This window comes from Aulonocara stuartgranti (genome assembly GCF_965226115.1).
Source record: "Aulonocara stuartgranti genome assembly, chromosome: 22".
Taxonomy (NCBI): domain Eukaryota; kingdom Metazoa; phylum Chordata; class Actinopteri; order Cichliformes; family Cichlidae; genus Aulonocara; species Aulonocara stuartgranti.
Window position 1 is genome coordinate 33,624,919 of NC_138957.1, and position 13,020 is coordinate 33,637,938.

The 13,020-nt window shown below is 40.9% G+C and overlaps 1 protein-coding gene across 1 annotated transcript in view; it reads left to right on the forward strand.

Annotated features, from left to right (window-relative positions):
* Positions 1 to 3,020: 3,020 nt before the first annotated feature.
* grin2da (glutamate receptor, ionotropic, N-methyl D-aspartate 2D, a) overlaps positions 3,021 to 13,020 on the forward strand; it is a 264,679-nt gene continuing 254,679 nt past the window's right edge. Inside the window, exon 1 of the mRNA XM_082520396.1 lies at positions 3,021 to 3,722. The gene's annotated coding sequence lies outside the window, so the exon portion shown is untranslated. The remainder of the gene's footprint in view (positions 3,723 to 13,020) is intronic.

The window sequence follows — 13,020 nt, forward strand, 5'->3', positions numbered from 1 at the left end:
GATGGGCTGGAAGATAACAGTAAGGCTGTGGGATCATTCATTTCTTACTCTCTGCTGCTGTGTAATAGTTTCAGTCCAGATAAGGCAGAAAAAAGCTAATTTTTCACCTTTTAGCGCTGAATGTACTGCAGACTTTACAATGAGGTTGAAGCTAAAAATAAACCCCGCGCACTCACAATTACAAGCATCTTACAATGAAACGGCTTTCGAGCATTTGATGATCAGTCAAAGTGATAACAAGGACGCAGTTTTCATGCAAATATCTTGTGGTGGGAACATTTTGTAGTAATTACACGTGAATGAGAGTCATTCTGACAACTGAGGAAGGTAGTGATTTACAGAGATACAAGCGATGTTAAATTAAGCTAATTGGCTAAAGATTTTTCTCATTTTGACGGCTAAATCTGAAACTGCAAGCCGGTGAATGTGACAGGAATCTGTTAAAGAGAGAAGAGCAAGCGGGGAACTTGTAAAGAATAAACCACAGCAGCAGTCGCTTTCTCCGCTCTGGACGGGAGAGAAAGCAGCCGTGAGAAAGAACTCTGGTTCCACAATTAGAAGATAAAACGGCAAAATGTCAAGTACATGTTTTTCATCACACCTCATTAATTATGTTTATAAGCAGCGCATGCTGATTCAAAATCAGAATATAAAATGAGAAATGCATTGTTTCACATTCATAACAGCAGAGTCCAGAATAACAACTCGATTTGAGAAACAAGTGAAATGAAAGAAGTGTGAGGTGAAGAGGAGGCAAACAAAAGCCGGAAAAACTAACAAAGCTTGGTGTTTTTTGCTTATCTGTGTGTTCCTTTTTACACAGCGTATATATATATATATATATATATATATATAATCTCCAATAAATCAACTTTAAAAACTACCAACCTACAAATCCCCATTTTTATATCACTAAACTCCTTATTTTTCTTAGCTTAGAGATTGAAATAGTTTATACATTCAGTATCTTTTTTAATTAAAAAATCAGCCTTGAACTTCAGCTATTTTCTATTGTACTGAGTTAGACGCTATTAGTACAGCTTCATCATATTCTGCAAGCTGTGTATTAATTATCTTATATGAATTATGTCTATTTAGTAGATTAAAGAGTTCTAAACTACATAGTTTGCTCTGTGATGCATCCATCGAGTATGGATGATGTGTGAATGTTAGTTAGGAAGCACTTAGGAAAAACAGTTTAGGAAAAAGTGCTTGTGCGAATGGGTGTGATTTGGTGAATGAACAAGTTGTTTAAAGCACTTTGAGTGTTCAGATGAGTAGAAAAGCGCTATATAAGAAACAGGCCATTTACCTCCATCCGGTCACAGCAGATGGCTGATTGAGCCGGAGGTGTCTTCCTGTAGAAAGGGAGTTTTTCCTCCCCACTTTAACTAAGTGCTTGTTCAAAAGGGGTTTGATTGTTGGGGTTTTCTCTGTATTATTGTAGGGACTTAAGGTTGCAGTTGTTGTCATTGACTTGAACTGAACTATGTGGTGCAAATCAGCACTTCTCTACAAAGCAGTAGTTGTTAGACTTTGGGGAAGACCACAGTGGTGGGAAACAGAACCACTGCAGACAGGGATGCTGACCACCAGGAAATTAGGGTTTAAACTATTAGGAATGTTTATTTCTGTAGAAAAAATATGGTTTATTTTCTGTAGGGAAGACAAACCAAAAGGAATTTGTGATGATTATTACTTTTTTTTTTCAGAAATTCCTCTTTGATTCTCATTTTTCTGTTTTGCTTGTATGCAGAATATAGGTTGTGATCTTTTTTTAAGCTTCTGAAGCTGGGCATGCCAGAAAAGGACTTCTGAGCTGTGTTTGAGGAGGCTTATACTGGAAGCAGGTAAACAGTTAATGTGAAGAGCAAAAAGAGGATTTCAAAACCACCACCGTATTAATTTTTTTGTATGCATGTACATCAGGTAGCAATGACTGGAAGACAGAACAAGTCTTAGCGCTGATAGCGCTGATACCCACATGCTACACTGTAAGCGCTGAAAACTGGATTACATTTGATAATTTACCAACTTTTTCATTTACAGAACCTAGGGACTTAACATATTTATATTCTGCTGGGTTATACAGCATCAGCAGAGCTGTGTTGTACATATTGAGGCAAAAATCCCTGAAAAAATGACTCTCACTTTAAGACCATGAGTCAGTATTAGTTATGTTTAATGATTGCATCTTACATAACTCAGTTCATATAAACTGAAACTTTGTGGTGGACCCAGGTGCTGATGGTGCTGATGAGGACTGCAAAAATACATCAAAATGAGTTTGCTATGATCATTAATCATCATGAAATTAAGCTTTAACCCCTATTTTTCTATGTTTGATTGACATTGATTGATTGATATTTGTTGTTACAAAAAGTTTGAGAAGTGCCACTAAACTGATACCTAAATGTTTCCATCTGTAGTCCAGTACGACTGACCAATCATGTTTGAACAGATTTTTGTTGGATGCTTGTAAAAAGTTAATGTGGAGAGAAACTGACAGATTTCAACTCTAAGATATTTATTAAAAACAAAAAAAAACAAGCAGACATGAAAACATTGACAATCATCTTTTAATAAGTGTCATTTTATTATTTTGTTAAATGCCTCATCATGAATGATGACTGATAGACAGATCAAGAACAAAAATCCTGGTTCTGTTATCGCCACTGGAGGCCATGAAAAACTGGCTTTTGCCCCCAGAGTCTAAATCAGCACACTAGCCGTTGGCTTCCCAAATTATAAACATCTGATTATGCAATTATGTAAAAATACTATCTGGATGAAAGCAATAACAAAGGCCAGCCAAAGTTCTGTTCTAGGCTAATGAGCTGCCTCTCTATTTCTTAATTTCCATAAACAGTGATTACCAAAAAACAATCTGTGTGCTGCACTCAGCAAGTGCACTTCTAAAATACATATTCAGTCATCAGAATAAGAAATATACTAGTGTAGATAGATACAAGGTTAAACTGAATTGCATAAAACATATTTGGATTTTTACCTTTTTTTTCTGTACATATGTTTGTGTCCCTCAAATTTTATTGTGGACTGAAAATAGGAAGATCCGCACGAAAACACAGGTATAAAAAAGACGTTTGAGTGAATTGGTGAAAAATAAAGGAAGAGGAAAAGCATCCCTGGGGAGTGATGGAGAGACAGAGGTGGAGGATGAAGGAGAGGATGAGGTCTATGGTGGGGTAGGGAGAGAGATTAGTGATGAAGGCTACAGGAAAGAAGAAACAAATATTTAGGTGAAGTTAAAATAAAACAGTTTACATCGGACAACTTAGTTTAGCATTCAACACGTGTCGTGAGGAAGTAATGAGGACCCAGAGAGGTGGATGGGAGAGAGAGGGAGGTAGAGAGACGTTGCTAGGTGACGGAGCGTACATACTGAATTTTAACAAAATAACGGGAGAGGAGAGAGTGAGTGAGAGGGACAGAGAGGTAGCAGTCAGCAACATGTAGCCTCGCCGAGTGGAGGAAAGGTCGAAACTGTGCGTGCGCGCGATTCTTTGCTATTTTCTTTTTTGTCGGGAGGGGTGAGCTGTTTCGCTTTCATCCCGAGGACATTATCCCGCAACATTAGAATCGATCAGGCTCTATGCCGCAGGAAATGTCCAGCGGAGGGATGGACGGATGGATTGTGGTGCACGGAGAGAAGACGCGGAGAGCAAAAAGAGAAGAAAAAGAGTGCGGGGCTCCTGAAAACAGTGAGTAGATTCTTGTCATGTCTCAATTTGGACCCTCTTCTCTTCCCCCTTTTGCTTTCTTGTCTTTTACGCTGAAGGTGAAAATGTTGCGCCGTGTCTCAGACAACTGTCTCTGGCTTTGCCCTTCACATTCCGGCTGTTAGATGTGAGATGTTCTGCTGCATTTCTACGGGGCTCGTTGTGCACGTATGTGAATCCCGAGATACTTTCTACTGGCTCGTGCTGTCACGGCTAGGACGCAGCCTGCCGGTGCGCGAGGCTTTGACCCCTCTGTCATTGATGCGCGTGCTTGGCTACATGGCCGTGCGTGTCTGTCTTTCACCCGGACGCGCACACACGTAAGGACCGGTGCGCAATCCTTCCATCCCTCCTCAATCAGCCTGTCACGCGTGAAGTCAGAGCGCAAGTTGCTGCCAGTGACAGACAGATGAAAGCAGCTGTGATTCAGATGTGACATTTCTAAAAAACCGCATACATGCCTTTTCGCGTCCTCACCATACAGGCATTTGCATTCTGCAATTTTCCAACCGGTTGTTGCGCATATGTGCGTTTTGCCCTCTCCAGCTTCTGTCTTACTGCACCTCAGGGCTCTCACATATCTGTTACCCTCCACCCACTGTTTACCCCACCAAACCTCGTCTTTCTCACCCCTTTTGCTCTCCCTGCTTCAGTATTATTAGCTGTAGGGCAGCTATCAGATCCGGGATCATTCGTCTGTGTGTGCGCGCGCGCATCAGCAGCTGGTGCACCAGCAAGCAGCAGGCTGTGTGCGTGAAGATCACTCCCCAGGACAGACAGGGGAAATTGGGATTCAGAGCTAGGAGAATGAACCCCTCCCTGCTCCCTTCTCCTCCTCCTGCTCCTTCACTCCAACCAACACACACACACACACACACACACACACACACACACACACACACACACACACACACACACACACACACACACACACTTCCTTAAAACATAATAAGATAAAACACTTCTGGCACTGATGATGATTTAGTTCCAGCAGTGTGTGCGTGTGGCTGATTCAACAGTTTGGATATACGCTTGGCTTGAGCCCACTGTGAATTGAATTTCTAGTCATGTAGTATAAACACACTATTCATCCCGTCTATTTCTATACAGCAGACTGTATGAGTGTGGCTGAGTCTGTAATTGAGTTACATGGCAGAGTGGGAGTTGATGGTCAGTGTGACATTAACAGTAAAGACTCCCATTTTCTATTCCCAGGGAAATAGAAGCCTTTCAGATGCGTGAAACAACTAGATAGGAGTGTGGATATGGATTCCTTTCTTACTTATATGCTCATAGGTATTGTTTACTGCCTTTCACTATAAGCTTCAAACTGAGATGAATGGATATATGTTGGCATGGTTCCTTTTTAATTTCATGGTTTCAGAAACTAGAAGTGCTGGAGCTATTGAGGGTCTATACCCAAGCTGAGAGCAACAGTATCAACATTTCTGTCTTATATTCAATCACGATTGACATCTTGGACATGTTTGTGTGACCTTATGCCCCTCGTAGTAGAGGAAAAACATCTTGGCTGTGCTGATCTCCTGCTTCCACCGTTCAACTGCTGAGGCAGCAGAGTTTTTTTATGCTGTTTCTGACGCCAGCGGGCTGTTTGGCCCGATCCAGGCGTTTTATCTCTTGTTAGGTACTTAAGCTGGACAAGGTGTGATGGATAAGGATGGTAGCTTTTTGGCTCAGACTATCACACACCGCAAGTCTTATTCCATATTCACCCCCCCCCCCCCCCCCCCTTCCTTTTGTGAAGCCCTCAACTTGCCAAAACATCATGTGAGTCTGAGGTCATACACGCAGCATGACTTCAAAGGTGATGAGGATAAGGCGGCCTTTTGTCATGTCAGGGACCTTGAAATGAAACAAGAGAATAAATGGGGCAACTGCAGTTGCTGTCAGATTCACTGGAGGTTAGACCATGACAGATAATGGTCCAACAGCAGAAAAGGTGATAAAAAAAACCCAGAGACTACAAATATTCCACTTTATAGGGCAAACACTTGTGATGTTAATTAAGTTTAAAATATACAGCTGCAGTTAAAAAGTTGACAAAAAGGGCACCATTTCTTCTTCTAAATGTACAAACTGTCCTTTTTCCATGACAGCCAGTAAGACTTAGAAACTTACTGTATATATATATATATATATGTGTGTATATATGCATCACATATGTTTACATCTGTAATTCATCCCCTCAGAAGATTTTCAAGCTGAAAAACTGACCTCTGACACAACTGATAATCGCTGTATTTTAACCCATCCATCCATCCATTCGCGTCCGCTTATCCTTTTCAGGGTCGCGGGGGGCGCTGGAGCCTATCCCAGCTGTCATAGGGCGAGAGGCGGGGTACACCCTGGACAGGTCGCCAGTCTGTCGCAGGGCCAACACACAGAGACAGACAACCATTCGCACTCACATATTCACACCTATGGGCAACTTGGATTAACCAATTAACCTATCTCCACTAAGTGCATGTCTTTGGACAGTGGGAGGAAGCCAGAGTACCCGGAGAGAACCCACACAAACACGGGGAGAACATGCAAACTCCTATATTTTAACCCAAAGTGTGATATTTTCCTAATGCTAAAAAAATCCCTGATCTTCAGTGATCCATTTGAAATAACTAATGTTTCTTGTAGTGATCTGTAATGAAAGTACCGTATTACTATAATGACTTCTACCGTAGTTAGCATGTGCATTAAAAAGAAAACACTGAATGTTTGTGAAACACTGAATGCCTGCAAAAGTCTGGCAATAACCAAATAGGAGCTGAGCAAAATTGGAATTAATTGGTGGTTGAGCTGCACAAGAAAACAGAAGGTGAAACTGCTCTCTAATCTCCAGTGTGCACTGCTATCCAGTGGTCTTTATTGCCTTGTAGGTTCTACACCAAGGAGTACTGAAATCAGTGTAAACACTGCTTACATTTTGCTATTTTTAAGGGATTTTTGTCAAAGCAAGAAATTTTTTTTAGGAGCTTAAACATATTTAACTTTTTAAAAGACACAAGCAGTCTGTGGCTGCAGACCAGTTGCCTCTAATTCTTAGCAGGGGGAAAAAAGGGACAAATCAGGTCTGAAGCTGCAACTAGCAGCCTTTAGTTTCAAGAACAGCAGGATCATTATAGCTGCTCTACACCACAGAGCCATGATCTCCTGCACTAACAAATTAGCACAATCATTCATTCTTACAATATTCATACTTTTTCCACAATGTTACTGCACCAGAGCACGAGATTTAAAGTAGATGTCTACAGGTAGAGGAATCTGTGGGCTACGAAGTGGTGCATGTTTAAGCGAAAGGAAGAATTGCAGACTGTACTGTACTGTATTGAATTCATTATTTGTGAGGATGATGTTCTGGGGATGTTTTCAGAAAATGTGTTTTATAAAGCCTGGTTGCCCTGCTGACATTACTCATTTCTCATGAAGGAGATATAGACACGAGGGCAGATATAAACTCTGCACAGCTATGCGCAGATGCAGCCTCTGCACACATTAGCATACTTTAAACAAAAACTCAGGATTCAGTGATTGCAAGGCCAGTTATTGTTGTACATTTTAATTATACTGGGAAATATAACAGCAGACATCAATGCAAATTTTGATGTGTAACACCACCTGCACATGTTCACAGAGGCCCAGTGTGATGGATACCCACAGCTTCTGGGGGATTACATCTGTCAGTGCATAATTCTGGTTTATTACAGTGTTTTACACACCAGAGATGATGATCAGACAGGTTGTAAACAAGACAAGAGATTAGCCAAATTTACTTGGTGAACTGTGAAATTACTATCCAGTGCTTGCCCTAGGTTGAATGCTTTAGGGATGCGGGTGGTTCACCATACTCATGGGCAATGAGTATGCTCTCTGTTGACATTTCAGATGCACATACTGTACTTTAAAGATTATCAGTACATAATTTGCTTTATGCAGTTCTTATACCTGCATTGCAGTCCCAAACCTTTGAAGGCATTAACCAAAAGAGCTGAATGTGAGAACGCAAATGTGTAGTTCAGTCAAATTGTCCATCAAATGTCTTTTTCCTGCCAGCTTCCTCGTACAAAGTTCCATATGCACAAAAAACAGCTGAAGTAAATGTGTGTTCTTCATGTGTCCCACATCCTGAACATTTAAACATGGAGGACCAAAGTATTTCCAGACACGAGGCTGTCTGGTAAGCGGGCTGCCTTCTGCTATGTGTTATATTCGTGAAAGAGCAACTTCAGTCGATGTCTTGAGAAGCCTCAAGTTTGTTAGTTTGTTTGCAGTCTGCTGTTTTGGGCAGCAGGCTTCAGAAGTGTTTCTGTGAGCCTGAATGTTGAGGGCTGACTTTCAGTACAGCAGACATTTTACACTGGTGCAGGGAAAACAAGTGAAATTAACCAGGACTCACTACACTGTGACAGTGAACCATCATGCAAAAAAGGATGGGCCCATCTAAGTGGAACTGAGCAATCAGTTATATACCTGTACCTTCCTTTGGGACAAGGCCAGGTGTCTGCTATGGAAAAGGTCTTTTGTGAGTGCAGTGTTAGAAACAATAGTTAAAGCCATTAAAATAAGAAATATTTCTTATCTGTAATTTTCTTTTAACTTGTCTTGAAGCCACTTAGACTTCCAGGTTACCGAGCGAACAGACTGTAAAATTAGTTTTAAAAATTGTGAGGCCAACAGAGTTTAACAGCATCTGGTAGCTTGTTAGCTACAGCTGTCGGGATGCTGGTAAGGCTAAACCGTGTGACTGCTGTCACCACCTGTAAAGTAAACGAAGAAAGAACGAAATAAGAAAATCTAAGGAGTAGGAGGAGAAAGGGAGGAAAGAACGGGTCAAGAAAGAAAAGGGACTACAGAAGCAAACTGACAAGGAGAGAGATATGACTCAAACCCCCCACTTAGTGTGCAGAGGTGCCTCTCTGAAGTTGCCACCTGGTCTGCTGTGTCTCTGTGTATGAATACAGCAGTAGAAGTTGTCATGTGTCATCACTTCCCACAATCCATCACAGCATAATGGTGGCGAAGCAGAGCGAGTGGCAGACAGACAGAGCGACCGAAGGTTGACGCTGCCCGTCTGTGTGTGTGTCTCTTTCACCGTTCGCTGTCAGTCTTCCTCTCTCGTTCTCCGTCTCTTTGCCAAAATCACACACATTTAATTGTGACACTAAGCTGTCTGAATACTTCATTTCAGTCACATAATCCCCAAGTGTTGTTGAAACACATTTACACACACACGAGAGTGGGAGAGAGAGAGCGCAGGAGTGAGTGTGTGGCAATGACATCATATCCACTGAAGGGCTGCGACAGGCTAAATGAGTTCAGCCATTTTGGGTCATTTTCAGGAGTCGGATGGACTTTATTCAGTTTTTGCTTTATTGATTAACTTTGTTTTTTCTTGTTTTACCTTTTTTTTCTTTCCCTGTCTTTTCTGTTTTCCTGCTGTTGTATTCTTTCTCTCCCTCATTCATTCCTACCTCTCTTCCAATATCTTTGTCATTTTTATACTTTTTGTTCCTCTTCTCCTAACTTTGTTTATTTTTTCTTCTTGCTTTTTGTGTGTTCATTATGCTGATTATTTCTGTTCATCTTTGGTCTCTGATTATACTGCCACCATCATGCCTTTCATTCTTCCTTCCTTCTATCCTTCACTCCATCCTTTTAGTACTCGTTCCTCTATTTCGTCTTTCATTTTCTTCTTCTTTCCTTTGTCCATTATCTTCCTTCAGTTCTTCATTTTTGTCTTCTTTCCTTTTTCTTCTTTTTTCCCCATTTCCTGCGTGATATTCCTGAATTACCTGTGGAACATTTCTGTTATTTTGTGGCATTAAAGGAAGGTTGGTGTAAGGGTCAGGTCTAGGTTGTCCTTAATTGAAACCACATCCTTAAAATGTATTGTGATTGCATGCAGTGGTTCATATTTCATGCTACTCGTCTTCTATTTGCTTTGACCTTTTACCTTTTCTTCCTTCCGTTGCTCCACATTTTATGCTTACTTCAGTTCCTTTTGCATCTCTCTCTACTCCTTTTCAATAAATCTCTCCACTTCTTTTCCCCCATTCTCCCCATCCCTCATCCATGTTTTTTTCCTTCACCTCAGTACTTTTCCCTCACATCCTTCCTTCATTCCATTTTAGACTACTTGTTGTCTACTTGTTCCTCGCTCCTCTGTTCCCTCCTACTCACAGTCAGACCGTTCATGTTTGCTGATTTTATTTTCTTCATCCTTTTTTATCAGTGCACTCCATCAGCCTTTGTGAATGGATGCCTGAGAGCAAGGAGATGAATGGACCTGCATTCATCTCTAGGTGTGTTTCATCATACACTGACATGACTCCCCTTGTCCTCCATTGCCCCTAATACACACACACACACACACACACACACACACACACACACACACACACACACACACACACACACACACACACTCTTTGAGCATATCTGATTCAGAACCTGTGCCACTGTCAACAGTGTAGAGAGGGAACTAAGTAAACCTGCAGTGCCAAATCAAGAGAGATTGGCATGGAGGTGGGAGGTGAAGGAGGAGAAAGAGAAGGAAAGGCAAAAAAGAGATGATGACAGGACGTTGGAAGATTAAAGGACGTACTGTACTGTGGAAAAGTCTGGAGTCATCCCTCATGTCTTTAGATTTTGCAGGGGAAAATGGATGCAACAGTTATGTGTGAATATAGTTGAACCTTTCAAATGAATTAAGCATACTTCAGTCTTTTTGTTTCTCCCTGTTTTCTTTCTTAAAGAATGGCTTCTTGATACCCACCCTTCCACTGAGGTTTCTCATGAGGCTTGGCAAACAGTAGTGGATCTGTTGAAGGGCCTCTAATGTCCTCTAATCTTATATGTATGTAAATGGAAAAAACAAAACAACTAATGTCAAAAAACCTTTGGTTCTCCAGGCTTTCCCAAGAACATTCATAGTTCAAAACCACTTCAGAAATTACAAGAAAGTCTGGGTTCTTGGAGACAAAATAAAGAAATGAGGGGTGGCTCCAAACTGTTACACAGTACCGTAAACAGTATGGGGGCAAGAAGAAAAGAAAAGGCAAGGAAAAATGCAGAATTGTAGCAGAGGAAGCAAGGAAGCACTGAAGTTAAGTGAAAGAGGAAAATTGATAAGGTCTGATGGGATGGCAGAGGAGGGAGGAAAAAAGGAATACTGTGATAGAAGGAGGATGGTAGGAGTAGGACAGAAGTGATGAAATGAATGAGAAATAAAGGAATACTATTAGAAAGAAGTGGTTGCAAAAGCAAGAAGAGGTGAAGAAAAGAAAGGTGATGAAGAAGGGAAGGAAGAGAAATGGAAGGGATAAAAGACTGATGTGAAAGGAAGGACTGTCAGTAAGCAAAGGTAGGAAGAATGTAAAAAAAAGAAATGAATGATCTGCAAAGGGGGAGGGAAGGAAAAAGAGGGAAGAGATAACAGTGGATTGAAAACTGGATGAAAAAGAAAATGAAAAAAGTAAATTATGTAGGGAGACAGGAAGAAGGGAATTAAGTTGTGGGGAGGGAGGAAATAGAAAGAATAGGAAGAGTGAAGGTAGACCAATAAGGTGATAGATGACAGGTAGAGGAGATGGTGGGCACACTGTGAGACAGGTGTTACAGGGTCAAAGTTAATTGATGCACACCAAGTTAACATATCCCATTTGTGGACATGTTGTCAGGAATGTGTGTGTTTCTGGTTGGCTTGGCATGAAACAGTGGGTGAGGGAAAAAAAAGGACAACAGAAAACATCTATTGTACCAGAGTCACCAAAGACTGATGTGACACTTAATGACATAAATTTATGAGGTGTAGATTAAATTAGAGCCAAATTAAATTTGCTCTCTATCTTGATGATGATGATGATGGCACCATATGTTGGCAGGAGAGGAGGAAGGACAGGAGGGAGGATGCCTGATTCATGTCGTCCTGATTCATGACTAACAGCAGATTTCTGGTTGTCCCAGATGAAAGTTTGTGAAATGGTCACAGTGGAGACAGGTATTTGTGGCAATCCACAGCTCTCTATCAGTGTGACTCTTCATTAACCAATATGCATCATAATTATTAGGAAATGTAGCGAAAATCAGACATTCAGGGGCGGCTCTGGCTCTAGAGGCAGACTGGTTGCTCACCAACTGAGAAGGTTTATGGTTCATTCTCTGGCTTCTCCAGTACACAGGATGATGTATCTTTGGGTAAATAACCCCACATTGTCCCTGATATATCCAGTGATGTATATGTGTGATAGATAAAGCAATTAGAATACAAAATAAAATACTGTATTATTGTGTGGGTGAATGCACCTTATAATGTGAAAGTGCCCAGAGTGGTCGGGAAGGCTTAAAAGAACTATTTCACTATTAGATTATTTGCCATTGGTTATGGAGACCAACTGTTCTGCTAATTCAGTGAGGGAAGATGAATTGGTGGTGTGAATATAGCTAGTTACCTCTACGCTGAAACAGCAAGTGCTGTCAACCACAAGAAAAAAGAAATCTTAAGTAACTTTTAGCTAACCACCTTCCTCAGCTGTAAGACTTTGGAATATTTACTGCATTCTTACCAACCAAGAAGAAGCAGGGAAACCATGTGTTTGGGTTATAACCCCAGGTCTGTCCTGTCTTTCCACTACTAGTATTTTATCCCCTCATATTACAGAGCAAAACCCCAAAGCTCGACCCTTTTTTAACTTCTGTATGGAGGGGAATGACCTCTTGCCATTAATCCTGATGTGCTATGATCTTTAGGGCCACATTTACTGACATATTGTTAGTATGTTAGTAAATGCCTTATTTTTTGTACTTGATAATGTAATGAAATGACCATGTTTAATCTTAACTTAGTTTATAATGGCGGGACAGGGATATGTGTATGATTTTGGTTCTGTCCAAAATATCTCCCCCCAAATTGTTTATGTTCTAACGTGAATTGTGCCTTTTGAAACACACCAGAATTTACTTCACATAGACTTTGAACACTGCTGTAACTACCTAGGTTGTAATGTTAAGAGATTCTTTCTAGTTTAAGCATCTCGAACAACCAAGGCATGAACTGATTTGTGCAGCAGCCCAAAAACCTCTGTGGCTGCATTGAATCCATCCCTGCACATATTAATCAATACATAGGTCATCTTCACAACCACTGACAGGTGAAGTGAGTAACATTGATCACCTTGTTACAATGTAACGTTCAACTGGGAAATCTTGGGTCTTGGCATTTGTGTTGAAGTTACTTACATACCTAATCATTATTTAAGATTCAACG